Source organism: Ornithorhynchus anatinus, chromosome 2 (assembly GCF_004115215.2).
Source record: "Ornithorhynchus anatinus isolate Pmale09 chromosome 2, mOrnAna1.pri.v4, whole genome shotgun sequence".
In the NCBI taxonomy this organism is placed as follows: Eukaryota; Metazoa; Chordata; class Mammalia; order Monotremata; family Ornithorhynchidae; genus Ornithorhynchus; species Ornithorhynchus anatinus.
The window spans coordinates 76,682,051-76,702,329 of record NC_041729.1 but is presented as its reverse complement, the minus strand read 5'-3'; the positions used below and the strand labels follow the sequence as shown (position 1 = coordinate 76,702,329).

The following is a 20,279-nucleotide window of genomic DNA, read 5'->3' as shown; positions in this document are numbered from 1 at the left end:
ACCACTTCTGCATTTTTTCCAAGAAAATTCTATTGGATACACTACCAGAACGATTGCAGAGGGAGGTGGAGTGTTCTGGGAGAGATGTGAACATGGAGTCGTTATGGGCCAAAGACGACTCGACAGCATAAGACAAGACCGCCGTGATTGCTCACCATATACAACTGGGTTGATATATAATAAAATAAAGCCTTAGGCTGGATTTTATTATCATAGAAATCATTAAAAAAGAGCTTTTGTTTTCAGTGTTTAGAACGTTTGCAAAAACTGCAGTGTTACAGTTTGAGGGCATATGAAACTGGAAATTCAGAACATATATGAGTCAAGGTTTTTATTTTCTAACAAAACAGTACCAGGAATATTAGATCTTGGCAGACATCATTTACAGAAAAAACCTCTTTTTTTTTTAAGTATTTTCAATAGGACAGTGGATTCCTAAAACTAACATCACCTAACTCCCTCAATGCCTGCAGGCAGAACTACACATTAGTCACTTCAGACAGATGAGTATCTAGCCTATATTTACAGACCTCCAGAGCAGAGAATTCCAGAGCCTGTCTTTCAGTAAGTAACTCTTTCTAGTTTTTAACAACACACTTTGTCAGAAAGCTCCTCCAGAGCAGAGAATTTCAGAGCCTGTCTTTCAGTAAGTAACTCATTCTAGTTTTTAACAGCCCACTTTGTCCAAAAGCTCTCCTTATGTCCTAAATGTCTTTCATCAAAATGTCTTACTGATATTTGCTAATTTCCTTAAGCACCTTTGGCTCAATGAAGTTGGAGAATACCTGACCACCATCTTCTGAGTAGATTTGAAGATTCGGTGTAACTTTTGTTGACAAGCCTCCATCTCCTCCTCAGTATTCTTCCTCCACTCTTTTGTTTGAGCTGAAGAGTGCTGCTGGCAGAAATCCAGACACCAGGCTGACCTCGTCCATCTCTAGCTCATCCTCACCTGCTTTAACTCTGCCCTCTCCACCACCCCACAACAATATTTCTCCATTTTTATTGACACCTATGACCATTGCCTGTGCCAGCTGATTCAGACTTTTAATTATCTCTACAAACCCCTGTCTGCCTGTCCCCTCCATCTCTTGCCCCTAATGACCTTGCCACCTACTTCATTGATAAAATTGAAAACAACAGGTGGGCTAAACTCTCCCCTGTACCTCTACTTAATAATGATGGTATCTTCAAATCTACTCAGAAGATGGTGATCAGGTTTTCTCCAACTTCTTTGAGAGGAGACATAGATTTTGAAGAAGACAGGTGATCTTGAGATACTGAAGAAAAAGATGGGAGAGTTGAAGAGGAGGCAGAAGGAAGTGCAGGGGATGATGGTGTTTGTTAAGCACTTACTTTGTGTCAGGCACTGTCACTGTAAGCGCTGGGGTAGATACGAGATAATCGGTTTGAAAAGTCCTGTCCCACAAAGGGCTCACTGTCTTAATCCCCATTTTACTGATGAGGGAACCAAGGCACAGAGAAGTTAAGTGACTTGCCCAAGGTCACACAGCAGACAAGTGGCAGAGCCGGGATTAGAACCCATGACCTTCTGGCTCCCAGGCCCATCCTCTATCCTCTAGGCCATGCTGCTTCTTAAAACACTTGTGGTCACCCTTCTTCCTCCTCCCATCTTTTCCTGCAGTATCTCAAGATCACCGTCTCCTCTCCTTTCCAGCTGCCTGCGTCACTGATCCCATTGCCTCGCACCTTGTCACTTCTTCCCTCCCCGACCATCATCTTCACCCATTCACTTTCCAATGGCTCCTTCGCCACTGCTTTCAAGGATGCCCATGTATCTCCTATCCTAACAAAACCCTCTTGACCCTTTGGCTCCATCCAGTTATCACCCCACCTCCCTCCTATCATTCCTTTCCAAATTCCCTGAGCAAATTGTTTACACCTCCTGCCTCCACTTCCTTTTCTCCAATTCTTTTCTTGACCGTCTGTAATCTGGCATCTGCCTCCTTAACAGAAATAGCCTTCTCAAAATCACCAAAGACCTCCTTTGCCAATTCCAATGGCTCTATTCCATCCTACTCCTCTCAACCTCTCAGCAGCTTCAACACTGTGGAGTACCCCCCTGCTTCTGGAAATACTATCTAACCTTGGCTTCACTGACACTGCTGTCCTCTCCTGGTTCTCCTCCTGTCTCTCTGGTCACTTAGTCTCTTCTGCCTACCACCCTCTAAAAAGTCCCTCAAGTTTCAATTCTGGGGCTGCTTCTATTCTCCATCTACACCCACTCCCTTGGAGAACTTATCTGCTCCCATGACTTCAATTACCATCTCTATGTGGATGATTACCAAATCTACCTCTCCAGCATGACTTCTCTCCTTCTCTGCAGTCTCACATTTCCCAGCTCTGCCGCTTGTCAGCTGTGTGACTGTGGGCAAGTCACTTCACGTCTCTGTGCCTCAGTTACCTCATCTGTAAAATGGGGATAAAGACTGAGCCTCACGTGGGACAACCTGATTACCCTGTATCTACCCCAGCACTTAGAACAGTGCTCTGCACATAGTAAGCGCTTAACAAATACCAACATTATTATTATTATTATTATTATTATTATTTCCTTTCGCCTTCAGAGCATCTCTACTTGGAATGCCCACTGGTCCAAAACAGAACTCATCTTCCCACCCAAACTCTGTACTTGCTCAGATTTTCCTATCACTGTAGACAACCGTAATATTCCCCATCTCACAAGCCCATTGCCTTGGCATTATTCTCTTTTCAGCTCTCATTCAGTCTACACATTCAGGGTCACCAAAGCCTGTCAGTTCTTCCTTCATAACAGCTCTGGAACAAGAGCCGTTTCCTCTCCATCCAAAATGCTACCATGATGATCCAAGCGCTTATCCCAACTTGACTTGCAACATCTTCCTCACTGACCTCTCTGTCTCCTGTCTCACCTCCTTCCAGTTCATACTTTATCCTGCTGTTTGGATCATTTTTCTTAAAAAACATTTAGTCCACATATCTCCTTAAAAACTCCGAATGGTTGCCCATCCATCAAACAAATCCATTTCCATCAGCTCTAATACATTTAATCAGTACACACTTCACTCCTAACAATTTACCTACTCACTGTGCCTCAATCCCATCTATCTCACCACCCTAGATCCTTCTGACTCCCAGGCCTGAGCTCTACCTACTAGGTCATGTTATGTTTTTCGCCCTTGTCTCTGGCTTTCCCTTTTTCTTGCTTTTTGTTTCTCCTGTTGCCTCTGTCAATTAATCAATCAATCAGTGGAATTTATTGAGCATTTACTGTGGGCAGAGCACTGTACTAAGCCCTTGGGAGAGTATAATTACAATATAAGAGAGCAGATAGACACATCCCCTGCCCACGGTGAGATTACAGTCTCGGTCTCTGCCTGTTTCTCTCCAATTCCTGCTTTTTCTCAGCCCCAATCAGACCACTGGCCCCGCTCCATTTCCCACAGTGTTTTGGAGAACATGGTTACCTTAATGTAGAGCCACTTATGGGGCAACTAGTTTTTAAAACTGTGAACTTTACTCCTTGGTGGTTTGATTTTAATAAGTGTTTTTGGCAGGCACATCTAAACGAAACTTCTAACCAGCTCCAGAATGAATGCTCAAACCTCGACTCAGTAATCCTTTTCAATAACGAGGTGTATACACCGTAATTTAAATCTGTGGGAAACATGCTAGTGAGAAGTTAACATTGACAAGCAAAGGGGAAAAAAAAGTATGCTCATAAAAAAATGAATGCTGACTGGCCAAACTGCATGTTAGTGAAAGTGATATCTTAATCTTGATCTGTTTCAAGCAGGTGTGTGTTTGTGTGTGTATTTATGCATTTCTCTTCCCTGTTTATTGAGCTTGTCTGATAGGTTCATTTCTGGCTTTCTTTTTTATTTCCTTTTCACACGGGCTTCAGGAACCATCTGTTCCTTTAAATACTTCTCTTCTGAAACTTAACACAAGAAGAGGACTATAGTGGGTACTTAAACTAAGTTCTAAGCAGAATTTAATGTCCTTTAAAGTGTGTTTGCTGTATTAAAACTTTAAATTCTGGAGCTGATGATCATCATTAAAGGAAGCAAGTGAAAATGTTGACGGAGTAAAACAGATTATTTTTAATCTGAATAATTTGGCACATTTTCCATGTCAGATAATAGTAGTAGTAGAGTTATCTTTAGATCTTTACAGACAAGGGACTGCGACAGTTCCAAGCAAGACATTTTGGGATGTGGTTTACTTTTCAAAGGCTTTTTAAAGAAAGTGAACTTCAGAGTTTTTTTTGTTTTCACTATCTATATTCTAACACCATCCCTGGGTGCATAGGATTCCTTCAGAGGTTCTTTTATCTGTATAATCAGTATTTCATTGGGTTCAATTTGTCTACAAAACTCTGAAATAGTTTCCCAAAGTGAGGAAAGTGATTTTTCAAAGTAATTTTACAATCAAGTTAGACAATCCACAAAAAGTTTTATTACTAGTCCCTCAAATTTCCCTTATGCTTAAACTTATCAATAACAAACAATTAGTAATAAGCAATTAAGTTTCAGTTCAACGGGTTCATTTGTCATTTACAAAATTTATTCTTAAAGTCTTCCTTGTTACTCATAACCTGATGCCTTTTAAGACCAGCCAGATTCCTTTAATGCCTTGGGTCTGTAGTAATTTCCATAACATCTATAAAATAGAAATGTGGTTTTGGTGATATGATACCAAAGGTCTTCTGTATTATTAGAATTATAATAGGAATATTTTTGAAACTGCCCTTCTGACAGACAAGTCTGCATGATAAACAAGCTATGACGCTGCAGTGTACTGCAAAAAAAACCCCTGTTTTTATTTTAAGTCACGGGATTTGGCAATTTGATAAACTAACATTTTTCTCTATCTACAAAGATACCTAATCCTTTGTACACCATTTTCACTTATAATGACAGTACTACAGAATTTTCATATGAATAGCCATATCCTTTTTCTCATGAACTGTTTTTGAATCTTTCAAGATTCTGCATAAAGCCTTCAGTTGGGAACATGATGGAATTGGTGGGTCTAATCTCTCTTTATTCCACCGGCTATTCTTTTTTGACTCTTTAATGTTTTTGTTTTCCTTTCAAAATTGCTCCAGTCCCAGAGAGAATGGATGTATTTCCTAGGCATCTTGCCCAGCTGCTGTTTGTTTAAGGTTACACTGTCCCAGATACTCATTTAGGGTTACATGCTACAGAAGAGAATTTTAAAGCTGCATATAAGAAATGTTTATAGATTTGAAAAGTGAATGGAAAGTAATTGAAAACTAGAGAAGATGTGGGAGGAGTGGAGATTGAGGAAAGAGAGAAAGGCTAGTTAGAAGTGATTTGTATTTGTATTTAGTACAATGTTATGTACCCTTTGGACATTCGATCCATACGTATCAATGAAGATGATAAGGATTGACCATTATGACTTTGGAAAGGACATTATTTTTTAATAACTGTTAATTAGGTGAAAAATAATTTGTTTCAAATTTCTAGTAGACAAACCTCTAGTTACAGCATCTCATTTTTCAAAAATCAATTACATTTCACATTTACTGGGCCGAGACAGATTTGGTGGCACTTTGAAAATGAGTTTGTAGGAATGCAAGGGCAACATTCCATTTCAGGGAGGAACATGTAAGATAATAAGCACTCAAGTGAAAAGTACAGAGCATGATATTTAGGAGAAAAACTAGGGAAGATGACACTTTGAAAGCCAAGTTGATATTATTCCCTAGCAAGGGGGCTTTCCTGTCATTCTTTTTTTATAACAGTCTGCACTCCCCACTCAGACTGTCCCCAACCTTTCCCACAAATCCTTTCACAAACCCCAGTGTCAACACTTATATGACTTTAGAGATTTTTCATCCTGTTCATATTTATTTCCTGGCCTTCATTGTGGCTTTATTTTTGCTTCTTCCTGTTTCACAAGGGAATGAGGGCTACTTTTTGAGAATCTAACCAGAAATCCATCAGTATTATAAATCAGGGAGTTCACAGTTTTACTGCAGTACAAATGATCACTGCTAATCTGCGGTTTAGAGGCAGGACCTGTTTTTCACATTTTGTTGCCTTGAAGTAAGGGAAAATTGGTTGTCCCCTACCCCTTCTGTTTATGTCACATAAATAATTTTGCATAAATCGATCAAACTATTGACCCCAGATATCTGACACCAAGACATGACCTCATTACTTGGATTGATTACGAGGGGACAAAATATAGAGGAAAATAAACTGGTACCTTCTTCACCTTATTGTAGTTAACTAGAGAGAATGAACTTGACATCAAGTAAAGATTATAAAAAAACACAAAGAAACAGAAACCCACCTCATTTTAGTGTAGTCTTTTACAACAGAACTGCCCAAATGTAAGTTACAGGCTATGAAGAGCTATTACCTAAATGGTGGTTCTTAATCACACCTTGGGTCAAACAAGAGAAAATCAGTTTTCAACTGCCATGAAAGAGATTTCGGCTAGATATAAAAGAGAATTTCCTGATAGTATTTTGGGAGATTATAGAATCTCCATCTCCGATAGTCTTTGAAAAATATGAACATATGAAAAAATAGCACATAAGATTCAAAAAAGCAATAGCAATCCCTCAGTCATCTATTGAGTGCTTACTGTGTGCAGAGCACTCTACTAAGCATTTGGGAGAGTACAATACAACAGATTTATACAGACATGTGCTGTGGTTGCTGTCCCTGCCACTAAAATAGAAGACTCTATGGCCACTGATCTTCCTCTTTTCTGTCATTGTATTGGCTGCCACTGGTTCCATGGATACCGATAGCTGCCATCTTAGGCTTTTGGGACTCCAGAATGGAAGCTCCAAATTTGGGATCTCACACATTTTGAGCCATCTGGCCACAGTCCTCTAGAGACAGAGAGATCTCTGTGTGCAGCCCAAAGCAGCAACATCCATCAATCAATCAGTCATTAATTGAGCACTGACTGTGTGCAGAGCACTGGACTAAGTGCTTGGAAGAGTACAATAATAACAGAGATGTAGACACATTCCCTGCCCACAGTGAGCTTAAAGTCTAAAGATATTGCATTCATTCAATAGTATTTATTGAGCGCTTACTATGTGCAGAGCACTGTACTAAGCGCTTGGAATGTACAATTCGGCAAAAGAGACAATCCCTGCCCAGTGATGGGCTCACATTCTGGGGAGGGTATGACTGATCCTCAGCTCCACATCATCACCACTGTTCCTGCTGCATGTCTAACCAAACCTTGCATTTAGTTTTCATGGTGCACCTTCCTCTCTGCACAACTTAAATTTACAAACCCTGTCCTTCCTAAGAGTAATGTCTCTCTTATCTCTGTCTTTCTGGTCATGTGACCCAGTCATCTTAGAACTCATGTTTAGCTGCTATTTGTCTGTGTTGGCTTCTATAATAATAATAATAATAGTGGTATTTGTTAAGCGCTTACTATGTGCAGAGCACTGTTCTAAGCGCTGGGGTAGAGACAGGGTAATCAGATTGTCCCACATGGGGCTCACATTTTTAAATCCCCATTTTTACAGATGAGGTAACTGAGGCACCGAGACGTTAAGTGACTTGCCTTCTATCACTGTAGCTCTTTTACTTATTGTGTGTGTGCAATTTGGGTCCAGTTATCTCTCCCATTAAAGTATAGGCAAGTTTCCCTAGGATAGAAGCCATTTTCCCAAATACCTACTAGAGTTCTCTGCACTGCACTCAGGGGGTGCTCAGTAAGTGACAACCAGATGACCAGACCTCCACTCTCCACCCGACCACCACTCTCTCTCAATTCAAAGGTGACATCTTCTCCAAGAGGCCTTCCCCTGATCAAACCCACTTTTCCCCAGCTCCCTCTCCCTTCTGTGTTCTATATACATTTGAATCTGTGACCTTTGGAGATTTGGCAATAGCCACATAAGAGAAGGTGACAGATAAAACTACATGAGAAATCAAGGGCAACAATAAAGACATTTAAGAGTAGTAAAAATGGCTAAAGAGCAGTAGATATGGGCCCAACCTTAGTTCTTTATCAGTGCAGTAGGGAACGTCAGATGAGCTGTTCTAATATTGTTTGAGTTGTAGAACAGGCACAATAATCTTGCTTGGAAAGTTGTCATTTGGCACGAATGTATTTGCTCTTGGAATACAAATATAATGTAGAAAATGTTGGGGCTATAAAACCATATAATGTCTTTACAGGCATGGCAAGCCTAAAAAGTAGGGTTGGGAAAAATGAGATGATGAGAGTTGGATGCAGTGAATTCTTCAATAACTTGCAGATGTCCAAAACCCAAATGATTTTAGAAATTTATGTTCAAAACTGTAAATAAATTGCCTTTCATCCAAATCAGTGTGTACTACCCAGAGTAAGGGCTCAATAAATATGATTGCTTGCTTAATTGATTGATCAGTGGTAGGTATGTATTGCCAAATTTGTGATTTAAGTGCAGAAGGATCTGGGAGTAGAGTGAGAGAGCAGAAGAGTCTTTGAAGATGAATGAATTTCAGTGAATCCTTTAATGATTTTCTAAAAAAATATGTAGGGTCTCATTTTTCTATTTGGTTACCCTTTACATGTGTTTTAGCTGACTCTCTATAGACTCATTTAAGCATTTTGGACAAAAATAATGTCAAACTGCAAGGTAGGATTCCCAACAAAGGCCTAGGATGCAGTTAGTTTCTCAGTGATGAAGCAATGCTGCTTATTACAGCCTCCTTTCATGCAGTTAGATGATATCATCAAGAAAAACACTAAGTGAATACAGGGCCTTTGGAGAATAACAAAGTAAAAGAAGACAAAGTCTCTGCCCTGAAGAACTTAACAATCTTACTGAAGAGAGAAGATAAACACAACAGATAGAATGATATAAAAACACATTACATAACAAACCACATGTGCAAAGGTTGGATGACAGTGCGACATCCAAGCAGCTGCTGCAGAGGGAGAGAGGAAGTGTGACAGAATAAAGCTTCCTGGCTAACCCAGGTTTTCTTTCTCTGCCTCTTTGCTGTCACCTTTATGGTCATTTCTCTTTCCATTAGTAATTCCACCAGAGCATGAGTGGGGAAAATGCCAATATCTTTTCTATTCTAATGAAAACCGTGGTGGGTAAAAAAGTAGAGATTAATGACTGAAATTAACCTCGGGCTTTACCTAGATTTCATTTAATAATTATAGTATTTGTTAAGTGCTTACTATGTACCAGGTTAAAAGCTGGGATGGATTAAAGCAAATTGAGTGGGACACAGTCTCCGACCCTTTAGAAGCTCACAATCTCAATCCCCATTTTACAAATGAGGTAACTGAGGCACAGAGAAGTGAAGTGACTTGCCCAAGGTCACAAAGCAGACAAGTGGCTGAGCCAGGATTACATCCCTTGACCTTCCGATTCCCTGGCCCCTATGCCATATATCCATCCTTCACCCCTTCACTGGCATGGATAATGACAAGCATTCCTACTGAGATTCAAGCAAAATCACATTTAGTTGAACGATGACAGTACCAGGATTTCTAAAACACGACATGATTTAGGGCTGGTTTTTGTCTTGTGGATTGGACACTCAATGAACTACAAATCTGCTTGTGTTTCAGTTAAAGCCCTCATCTAGACTACAGTGCAAGGCCTGAAAGCTCGTTGTTCCATTCAAAGACACTGAGATCCTAAAAAGTCATGTCATTTTATTCATTTTGAAGGTGGCAATCTGAATTGTGTGAGAATCACAGCTAATCTCATTAAAGTGCCAACTAGAAGTCAGTCTGACTCACGCACAGGGAACATGTTGGCCAACTTTGTTGTAATGTACTCTCCCAAGAGCTCAGTACAGTAGTCTGCACATAGTTAGTGCTCAATTAATACTATTCATGATGATGACTAAGCAAAAAGGGAGGTTTTCTTAAGGGAACACCAAGTGTGAAAAATCTTATGCCCAGTGATTGGATTCAGTCATCATAAAAAAGTATTCAAATTTATCTTTGTGAAAAGATTCCACAATGTAATATAAGACCATATTTTAACACAGGTTCCTTTGATCAAAGGCTATCTGATTTTAAAGGATAAAACTTCCCTGCTAACTTTGAAGACTGCTGTGCGTTCAAAAAAACCTCTTCATACATGTAACCTTATATTTGCCTTTGTTAATACAGCTGAATGTCTTTTTAAGGGCACTCTGACCTAGTTGTCCCCCTGCCCTCCCTCCCCCTGAAATGTAGTGAAAACAGAATTAGTTAACTTCCACCTTCAGAGATTGCCAGGACATCTGCTGGGAGAACGTTTCATAATTAAAGAATGCATTGTGTTTTCTTCTCGAATCACAGCATTGAATTTGATTTGCCCTGACACATGTGGCTGTTCTTACTACAAACCCTGTAGAAGTTTCCTTTCTTCTAAGTGTGTGTTAACAAGAAACTGATGCAACGGGAGTAACACAATCACCTCCTCCAATGATTAAACATGTGGACAGTGTCATACAAAGTATGCTCCTACCAAGAAGAAAAATATAAATTCCAACCCAACTGGAGCAGGGAAATAACTGTGTTTTGGTATGTAAGTTGTTGTACCTAATTAGCTTTTCTATTAAAGATCTAAGATATAAAAGTGAGCCATAAACAATTCGGTGCCTGCAGAACAGAGCATAAGGAAACTATACTTTCAGCTTTCTTCACAAAGGAACCCCATAATCTCCTAGATTCAAAAGAGTTTTCCTGAACAAGTGTGCTTTGCTGAATATTTACAGTGCACTGCAATCCAGAAAAGAAATGAAATGCTACATATATACAATATTTTGCTCTATATACAATATTTTAATTCAGGAGTCCTCAAGCCCAGAAAATGGGTCTTCCCCTTGCAGAATGAGGGAATGTTGATAATTGGCCCTTTGGAAATCCCTGGAGCCCCCAATTTGTATGTGATGTGATGCTGCTCCATTTTATAACAAAAGACGGGAGAGCTGAGCTGAGCAACAACTGCATATGCCGTGGAGAGGGTGAAATTTGGACCCCTCTTTATAAGCTCTCTCTGCTCCCCTGGAGTGGCTTAGGTTGGGTTTATGCTCCTGGAAACAGCTTTTTCCTGAAGAAAAATATTTTCCCAAAGATGGATTAGACCAGCAACTGTCAATTTAATTTTTGATTTAAAAAAACCATCACAATTAAGAGGGAAAATCTCATTTTGGATAATATTACATGAAATTAACCTTGATAAATATTAGGCCCGACACATTTTGTTTCTGGTGCTAGTAAAATGTGGTAGAATGTTTTGTGTATCAGAAAATATTTACTAAATGAGGTGAAACAAAGTTGTCTTCAAGATCTAGGTTTTTTATATCATCTTAAAAATGTAACTCTTGATAAATACATGCATATATTTGTATATTCATATGTATACTTCTAACTTTAATTTGTAATTTGACTTAAAACTTATAATTTTACTTTAATACAAAGCTATCCTCTGTTTTGAAGATGATGCTGAGATTTTTTTTATCAGTGTGTGCAAATATGATTGAAAGACATTGTGAGACCATTAATTCTTCCCACATTTTGTTGCTTCAAAGAATGTTCTTTGCTGTATTTTGGTACCTCATTGCTTGCCCCATGTCTTCTTCTTCCTCTTGGTCTCACAGTCTTTCTAAAGCCACTGCTCTAAAATGGTTACCCCATTTCAAATTGCTGAGTGCAAAGTTAACCTGTTTTCTGCTGTTGTCTCTCAACTGTCTATTGCTTTGCCATAGTGTTTCATTTTACGGTGTCTTAAAAGGTTTCTTCTATTCCCTGTGTGTGCTTGTGTATACATACATCCACAAAGCTGTCCTATTCAAAGATGAAACAATCGACAGAAGTACACCTCCTCCTCCCTTCAAAACACCAACCCCCGGGGAGAAGCCTGTCTTCCCTACAATTAGAACATTTGGAAGCTGGTAACAGGTTTTCTCATCAAACTTATCCCATAGCTGAGAAGCAGTGTAGCTTAAAGGAAAGAACATGGGCCTGGGAGTCAGGACCTGAGTTCTAATGCTGGTTCTGACAGTTGTCTGTTGTAAAATCTTGGCCAAGTCTTTTCACTTCTCTATGTCTCGTTCTTTCATCTGCAAAATGGGGATTCAGTGCAGAGCACTGTATTAAGTGCTTAGGAGAGTACACTTATTACAGAGTTGGTAGACACGTTCCCTGTCCACGGTGAGCTTACAGTCCAGAGGAAAAGATAGACATTAATATAAATAAATTAAGGATATGTACAAAAGTGTCGTGGGGCTGAGGGAGAGATGAATAAAGTGTGCAAATCCAAGTTGAAGGGCGATGCCAAAGGGCATGGGAGAAGAGGAAATGAGGGCTTGGTCAGGGAAGGCCTCTTGGAGGAGATGTGCCTTTAATGAAGCTTTGAAAGTGAGGCATTCCAGTGTTGTTTGAGAACCCATAGATTCCCTAGCACTGAGCAAAGGACCTTAAAGTTTCTATGCCAGTAACCACAACTTCATGGTCTTGAGCAAGTTCCCGAACTCTGTGGCTTTGGTAATTCAACTGTAAATGGGGACAAATTTAGATCCTTACTAAAAATACAGTTACATTTTCTGGGGGAAACAATTAATGAAATTTTAGCCTGTCATGGTGGGCACATTTTTTTACCCTCCACTAATAAAACTTAATCATTTAGGGCCCAGGTTGGGAGGGGGTTATTTATTCCACATTGGAATTATCAATGTTCTGTTTTTGTTTAGTTAAAAAAAAATTCTTATGCCCATTAAAAATAAATAATTCTGTCACGATGAGGAATTTGAATAAAAAAGGTATGAAACTGCCAAGACATGTTAATCACATATAACTGATCACACAGATGTTGGTTATCACAGTTTAATGAATCTTTTGTATTTGCTACCCTTCCTGGTTTCAGATGCAGACTTGAAGTTGAAAGGGGTTTGTATAAATTATTTAAACAACCACACCTACACAGTACTAAGTGAGAAGGTTGAGCAATTATCCATTGAATTGGACAGTTTGAAAATCTGGGCTAATGAAAATGTTCCAGAAAATCATTACACCCACATTCGTGGACATTAATTCTGGGCAGACACAATTAGTCCATGCCACAGAAAAGAACTCTACTTCTTTATAAATAAGTCTACACTTTCACCTCACTGTTATCTGTTCTTTCTGAGCTTCTCTTCCCTCATCTCTCCTTCCCATTTGTACTGCTGATTCAGTCATTCATTCATTTATTCAGAAAGGAGTAGCTGCTTGTGGGAAGAGAATGTCTTTACCAGCTCTGTTATCTTGTACTCTCTCAATCACTTAGTACAGGGCTCTGCACACAGCAAGCACACAATAAATAGCGTCGACTGATTGACTGATCATCTATTTAGCCTTAAAGCTGTATTATTTTGAGAAATTCAAGTTAATGCTAATTAGCCCAATTATTTCAAGTTCCTAAAGTTTTAGCCCCAAAGTGACTTAGTTACTTTAGGAGGAACATTAGTATTTTCATCCAGCCAGGGTTGGTTTAGGCCTTTGATGCCTACACCCAGCAAAGCACTAAGGTGGAAATATCAAAACTTTTTTTTAGAAACTGGGCTCTTGCAAGGTTCAATTTTATCTGAAGCAGCCTTGAACCCTTCTCTCCTCCCCTCCCAGATTCCCCCTTTCCACCCATGCCTCCACTCAGTTCCCTCTTCTCTCCATAGCCACCCGCTCCCTTTCTCATGCACTCATACACAGAAGTACTCTAGAGTTAGCAAGAAGAGAAGCTAAGAGAAATTGTTCCTGCTTTGCTTTAGCCACATGGTCCTGAGACAGGCACTCTCTTCTCAGTTGCAACTGCTCTCTGCTGAGATCCCCTATTTCCCATTACATCCAGTTCTACCATTCTACGCAGGGGTTGCATTCTTGAGAACTCCAAGTTAAGGAATGTTCACACTATAGTATTCACCATGTCCAATAGTGCTTACAAGCTGTATCCAAACACACTTGTACTGTTGGACAAATTTTTCCTAATTCCCTGTTGTAGCCAAAGTACATAGTGAAAATACACATTACGATAGAGGTGAGTGATTTAACCCTCATTTTTCTGCCATACTTGATGTATTATTTTTAGTGTTTTGAACCATCCTCAGGGGTTCTTGTATAAACCTCCACTAAACAATCTAGTGATCTGAAAGAATTAGCTCTCAGCCCGGATTGCCAAATTTGCCAAAAGAGGCTCCTTGAAAGGCAGCGGAAAAAACTGGCTCACCGAGATGATATGCACTCTGATTTTAAAGCTTGCTAAGGATGGGATAGTTTCATTCACAGGACGCTCCATACATTATTAGTAGTAATTGTATTAAATGCTTATTATGCACTACTCTGCTAAGCGCTGGAATGATTTTACAAAGTAAATGGTTTAGACATGATGACAGTCCTAGATCACAGTTTAAATGAGAAATTAGCAAGAGTGACAAAGTCTTAATTGTGGAGAAGAAATTTGTAGAAATCAATGTAAAAAGAACCAAAACAAACACATCCTGTCATTCAGAGGATACATTCCCAAGTCCCTTTTACCGAGTGCAAGCCCTTTTCCATTATACCACACTGCTTTGGTTTTGCTAAAGTGAGATAATAGAAGATAACTGTAACAGAAAATCCATTGCTAATGCTAAAGTCAGAGTGTAAATTGAACAAAATATTTGAATTTGTAACATTCAGGCCAAAGGTCTGACACACTTCTTCCATTGCAAGATACCTTTTAAATGTGTTTTTACCCTCATTTTACATAAACACAAACCTATGGTTTCCCGGTATTCTGGTCCAACATTCGATTTCAAAGGGAGTTTGCTAACTCCTGTGCTTTTCATTCCTTTTCAAACTCTCTTTTGTAAAACTGCCTGTTTGCATTTTAAACTGGCTAATGTGGGCTTGGAGAACAGCTGATTTTTATATTTCTTTTGTTGAGTGGCATTATGCAGAGTAAATCAGGGGGATGCCCTCATGTTTCTGAAACCTTTGTCCGGTAGGGGCATCTAGTTTTAATTTTGTTTGAAATGGAGTGTGTTGTACTGCTATTGTCATCTAGAAGAGAGAAAAAGTAGAGTTTGAAGGACATTTATCCGTCCACACTTACAGAAACAAGCCTGAGCTCTAGGGTAGAGAAGAACTTTCCTCTATTTTTGGCTTCCTTTTCAGGCTTCTTTTAAACTTTATTTTTTAGAATGAATATAAATATACTGAATAATGATCTTGCTGAGGCACGTTTACATATAAATATAATTCAAAGCTATAATTTTGTATCAAATCATTAATACAAATAAATCCATTATAAAAGTAATGATGTACTAATAATCAGACCTACAGTGTTAAGATTGCCCGAATTAAATGATGAGGTTGAAAAAATAGCACAGAAAGAAATTATAATTATTTCAATTCTTTCCCTCAGAGTTTGATCTCATCCTCTGTGTTTTCCTTGAAGTGTCTGTTACATTTTTAGATTCTATTATAGTGGGTTTTATAGCTTACGGTAATTTTATATAACATTTTTACGGTTGCCCTAAGCAAAGACGTTTAGTTAGACTGTACTTAGTCAGCAAAACTGAATAGGTTGAAGTGGTGTAGTTTCTCTCAAACACGCCAAGCAGTCACTGCAGTACATCTCCCAGTGGACATAGTCGATGCAGAACATCACACAAAGGAAAGGACAGAAGAGCAGAGCTGGGAGTGGCTGACTTCAGCCAGGAAAAAAAATACATCAGAAGACTCGAGAATCTGGACAACTTTTTTTGTTTTTTAGGAAGGGAGGAAGGTATTTCTTGTGATATGGGCAGATTTTCTATTGGCATTTAGCAAAGATAAATCAGACATCCCTGGATTTTTACCACAATTGTATTTCTAAGAAATTATGCAAACTATCGGGATTTGTAATGTAAGTGGACATTAAAGGGAGCTTTCCTTTCTTAATCCTTTCAATTGAATCCCAAGTAAGATTTTTCTGCTCTTTTCCTAGTGAGGATTTTCTAAGATGCTGGAGGAGTCTTACATACAGTAGGTTTCACTAGCACATAATTCAAAATTTTTTGAATATCAATTTTGGTCATTTGGACATTAGATATATAATTTTTTTAAATCTTCAAGATAGAGAAGAAAATGAACCCTTCCTTTCTCGGTGAGAACTACTTCTGCAGCTGTTTAAAGGTGGGTTCTGTGGAATTGGCATTCAAATTTCACTTGTGGTAGGTTTAAATTAAGAGAATTCTGAGTACAATTATTAATGGGTGTGACTGCAAGACATTTGAAGTGAGCTGACAGTTATGTGTTATAGTTTTGAGCAGGTTGGAGACCAGTCAAACTTCCAGGCAGGAAAGTAGTGCATTTTTTTTTTGTATCTAAAAATAAATGTACCGAAAAACTACCATTCCTGAAAAAAAGTGTAATCTATTCCTTGTAATATATGAAGTACTGAGGATACATTTTAATGAAATGGAAGAATTTGTAGTTCTCAGATTTTGATAAATTGGTAATTTGACATGTTCTTTGAAATCTAGAAGGCCACAAGAGATAAACATTTGGTTTCATGAGTTGAAATTAACTAGAATTTACTTTTTTAACATATAAATGAATAGTAGGAGCAAATGATAACTCAATAAATGGGTGTGTCTGTGAGAACCTCTCTTTCCACCTTTAATAATCTCTCTAGCATGGCTTGATCTTTCGAGATAGGCAGTTTTACTTTCTTAATTATCGCTTTTCTGGTATGGTTTTCTAATCCTATTTTAATAGTCCATTATTTTTCCCCCCAAAAAGACAAATCATTGATTGTAGAATGATACAATATAATACCTGTCACTTGTGGATAGGAGAGGAAGGTAAAGTGCTGATCTAACAGCCCAAGGACAGAAGCAAGGGTGTGTTACTGTCTCCTATTCTCCATCCCTTCCTTACCTACTCTCTGAACTGTGCAAACCTAGGGATGACTGGGTCTTTGCCTGCCTTTATCACTGTCCAGACTTCTCGGATACTCCCTGGAGTGTTACTATTCCAAAGGCCGAACTTGAAATTGATTGTGGGTATGATTCCTCAGCAGTGGTAGTACCTGTGATCAGTGTTGTGTGAAATTTGATGGAAGTTGGTAGAAGGAGAGGAAAGAAGTAGCATAGACCACTGAATGAAAGGCACCAAAAATTGAGAATGATGTGCAATGAACTGATTAAATTGTACTCGCCAAAGACCTTAGTACAGTGCTCTGCACCCAGTAAGCACTCAATTAATATCATTGGTATGGAGATAGAGGGGGACCAGGTTTCCCTGAAGCATATAGGAAGTGTATGTGCAGTTTTCCTTTGTACATGGAGTTGCTAGTACTGATAGTGAGGCTTTGGGTGCACGAATATAACCTCACTGCATGCACATCTTTTTTTGTAAAGCGCTTAACAAATACCATCATTATTATTGTGTTACTGTCCAATACAGTGTCTGACAATTTCTTTTTGTCTCATTGTTGAACAATCCCCTCAGAGGTCTCATCAGAGCCACTCCTTTCTTGATTGCAGTGAGTCATTCTGTCTTTCTGCAGCAGTTGTTTCACAAAAATGGAGAAAATGGGTGACAGTAAGGAAAGAAGCCATAACCTGACTAGAGTAGTCTGTGTGGGATCTTAAAACACTAGTAAAACATTTCCTACTGGTCATATTCAAGGATCATGAAAGTAGGAAAATGATGGGAAAAAAAAAGGGATGCAGTAATTCCAGGCAAAGAATTGGGCATCCCGTTAGTACTTTTAAAAATGAACACCAATCAATCAAGCAGCATGGCTTAGTGGAAAGAGCACAGGCTTGGGAGTCAGAGGTCGTGTGTGCTAATCCTGGCTCTGCCACTTGTCAGCTGTGTGGCTTTGGGCAAATCACTTAGCTTTTCTGTGCCTCAGTTACCTCATCTGTAAAATGGGGATTAAGACTGTGAGCCCCACATGGGACAACCTGCTTACTTTGTATCTATGCCAGCAATTAGAATAATAATAATAATAATAATGTTGGTATTTGTTAAGCGCTTACTATGTGCAGAGCACTGTTCTAAACACTGGGGTAGATACAGGGTAATCAGGTTGTCCCAGGTGAGACTAACAGTGCCTGGCACATAGTAAGAGCTAACAAATACCATTATTATTATTATCAAGCACTTACTAAGTGCTAAGTGTACTAAGCACTTGGGAGAGTGCAATGCAGGAGAATTAGCAGTTGGGTTCCCTGCCCATAACAGGTTTACAATCTAGGGCCATAACATTTCCTTATATACTCTGAACTTGTTTCCATCTAAAAGACAAGTGATTTTACATGAAATGGATATATATTTGTAAAAAAGGTGGCTCTCAGTTTTAAGCTTCAATACTAATTGTTTCTGACAGCCTTTGTGTCTTTAAAAAGAGTAAAAATAAGCTAATAGTGTGATAAATTACCAATAGTTCAATCTCTGGATAAATGAAAGGTCTGTGATAATAATAATAATAATAACAGTAATGGTATTTTAAGTCCTTACTATATGCAAAGCACTGTTCTATGCTCTGGGGTTGATACAAGGTAATCGGGTTGGACACAATCCCTGTCCCACCCGGGGCTTACAGTCTTAATCCCCATTTTACAGATGAGGAAATTGAGGCATAAAGAAGTGAAATGACTTGCCCAAGATCACATGGCAGACAAGTGTTAGAGCTGGGATTAGAACCTACTTCCTCTGACTCCCAAGCTCTTGCTCTTGCCACTAGCCCATGCTGCTTCTCTTGTCTGACTACATATTAGGAAGATATTATTTATGGCTAAATAAAATCAAGATATAGTTTTGCTCCTGTGTACTTGGAAAAATGTCCTTCATTCATTCATCCATTCATATTTATTGAGTGCTTACTGATTGCAGAGCATTGTACTAAGTGTACAATGCACCATTGTTGAGTAGGGATTGTCTCTGTTGCTGAATTGTACTTTCCAAGCGCTTAGTACCTTGCTCTGCAGACAGTATGTGCTCAATAAACATGATTGAATGAATAATGGTAATAATAATGTTGGTTTATTAAGCGCTTACTATGTGCAGAGTACTGTTCTAAGCGCTGGGGTATACAGGGTAATTAGGTTGTCTCACATGAGGCTCACAGTCTTAATCCCCATTTTACAGATGAGGTAACTGAGGCACAGAGAAGTTAAGTGACTTGCCCACAGTCACACAGCTGACAAGCGGAAGAGCCGGGATTCGAACCCATGACCTCTGACTCCCAAGCCCGTGCTCTTTCCACTGCGCCATGCTGCTTCTCTATATAATAGACACATTTGCTGCCCACAATGAGCTTAGTCTTGAGAGGGAGAGACAGACATTAAATAAATAAATAACAGACATGTAAATAAATGCTGAGGAGCTGGGAAGGGGGGAGAGCAAAGGGAGCAAGTCAGGGCGACGCAGAAGAGATTGTGCAAAGAGGAAAGGGGGGCTTAGTCAGGGAAGGCTTGATTCACTCATTCATTCAGTAGTATTTATTGAGCGCTTACTATGTGCAGAGCACTGTACTAAACGCTTGGAATGGACAAGTCGGCAACAGATAGAGACAGTCCCTGCCGTTTGACGGGCTTACAGTTTAATCGGGGGAGACGGACAGACAAAAACAATAGCAATAAATAGAATCAAGGGGATGTACATCTCATCCTGGAGATGTGCCCTCTAAAAGGCTTTGGAGAGGGGAGACAGACATTAATATAAATAAATTACAAATAAACAACTCTGGAAAAGTATGAAAGTTTGAAGCAGTCCACCACGAATATACCTGATTATTGAAGATTTTAATCATGGTTCAGTATGTTTGGATGAAAATTCTAAGCCTCGGATCTATATTCCCTTTATCAAGTGTGTCAGTTGGTAAGCTTATTCCTTCTGCTCAGTTGGCAGTGGTTCACATTGTTGAATTTGCTTTTAAGACTCCTTTTCTCTAGCCAAGAAGTTATTGTTCACCTCAAAAAGAATCACAATATGTATTTGGTATGTGTGTTCCCAAATCCTCTAATTACCAGAGTTTGGCTGGAGATTACAATTCTCAAAATGTAATTTGTTGAAATGTTGTAGAAATGACATTTTTCTGAGGGGAAGAAATGGGCAATTTGTTTAAATGATCTAATATTGTTTTAAAGAATTGCTACAGTCATTTTCCCTAGGGATAAGAGAAAGAAATATTTTGAAAGGAGATGGGGGGAATGTTCCAAAAGAAAACAGGAAAAAGAATGAAAACAGGGATCCACGGCCATTCTATGTAGGGTCACATCGGGAGGAGTGGCACGTGCAGTCTTTCACTGCACAAC

The 20,279-nt window shown here is 39.1% G+C and overlaps 1 protein-coding gene across 1 annotated transcript in view; it reads left to right on the top strand.

Annotated features, from left to right (window-relative positions):
• AKAP12 (A-kinase anchoring protein 12) overlaps positions 1-20,279 on the top strand; it is a 130,047-nt gene that overhangs the window by 33,982 nt on the left and 75,786 nt on the right. The gene's annotated exons all lie outside the window — the stretch shown is intronic.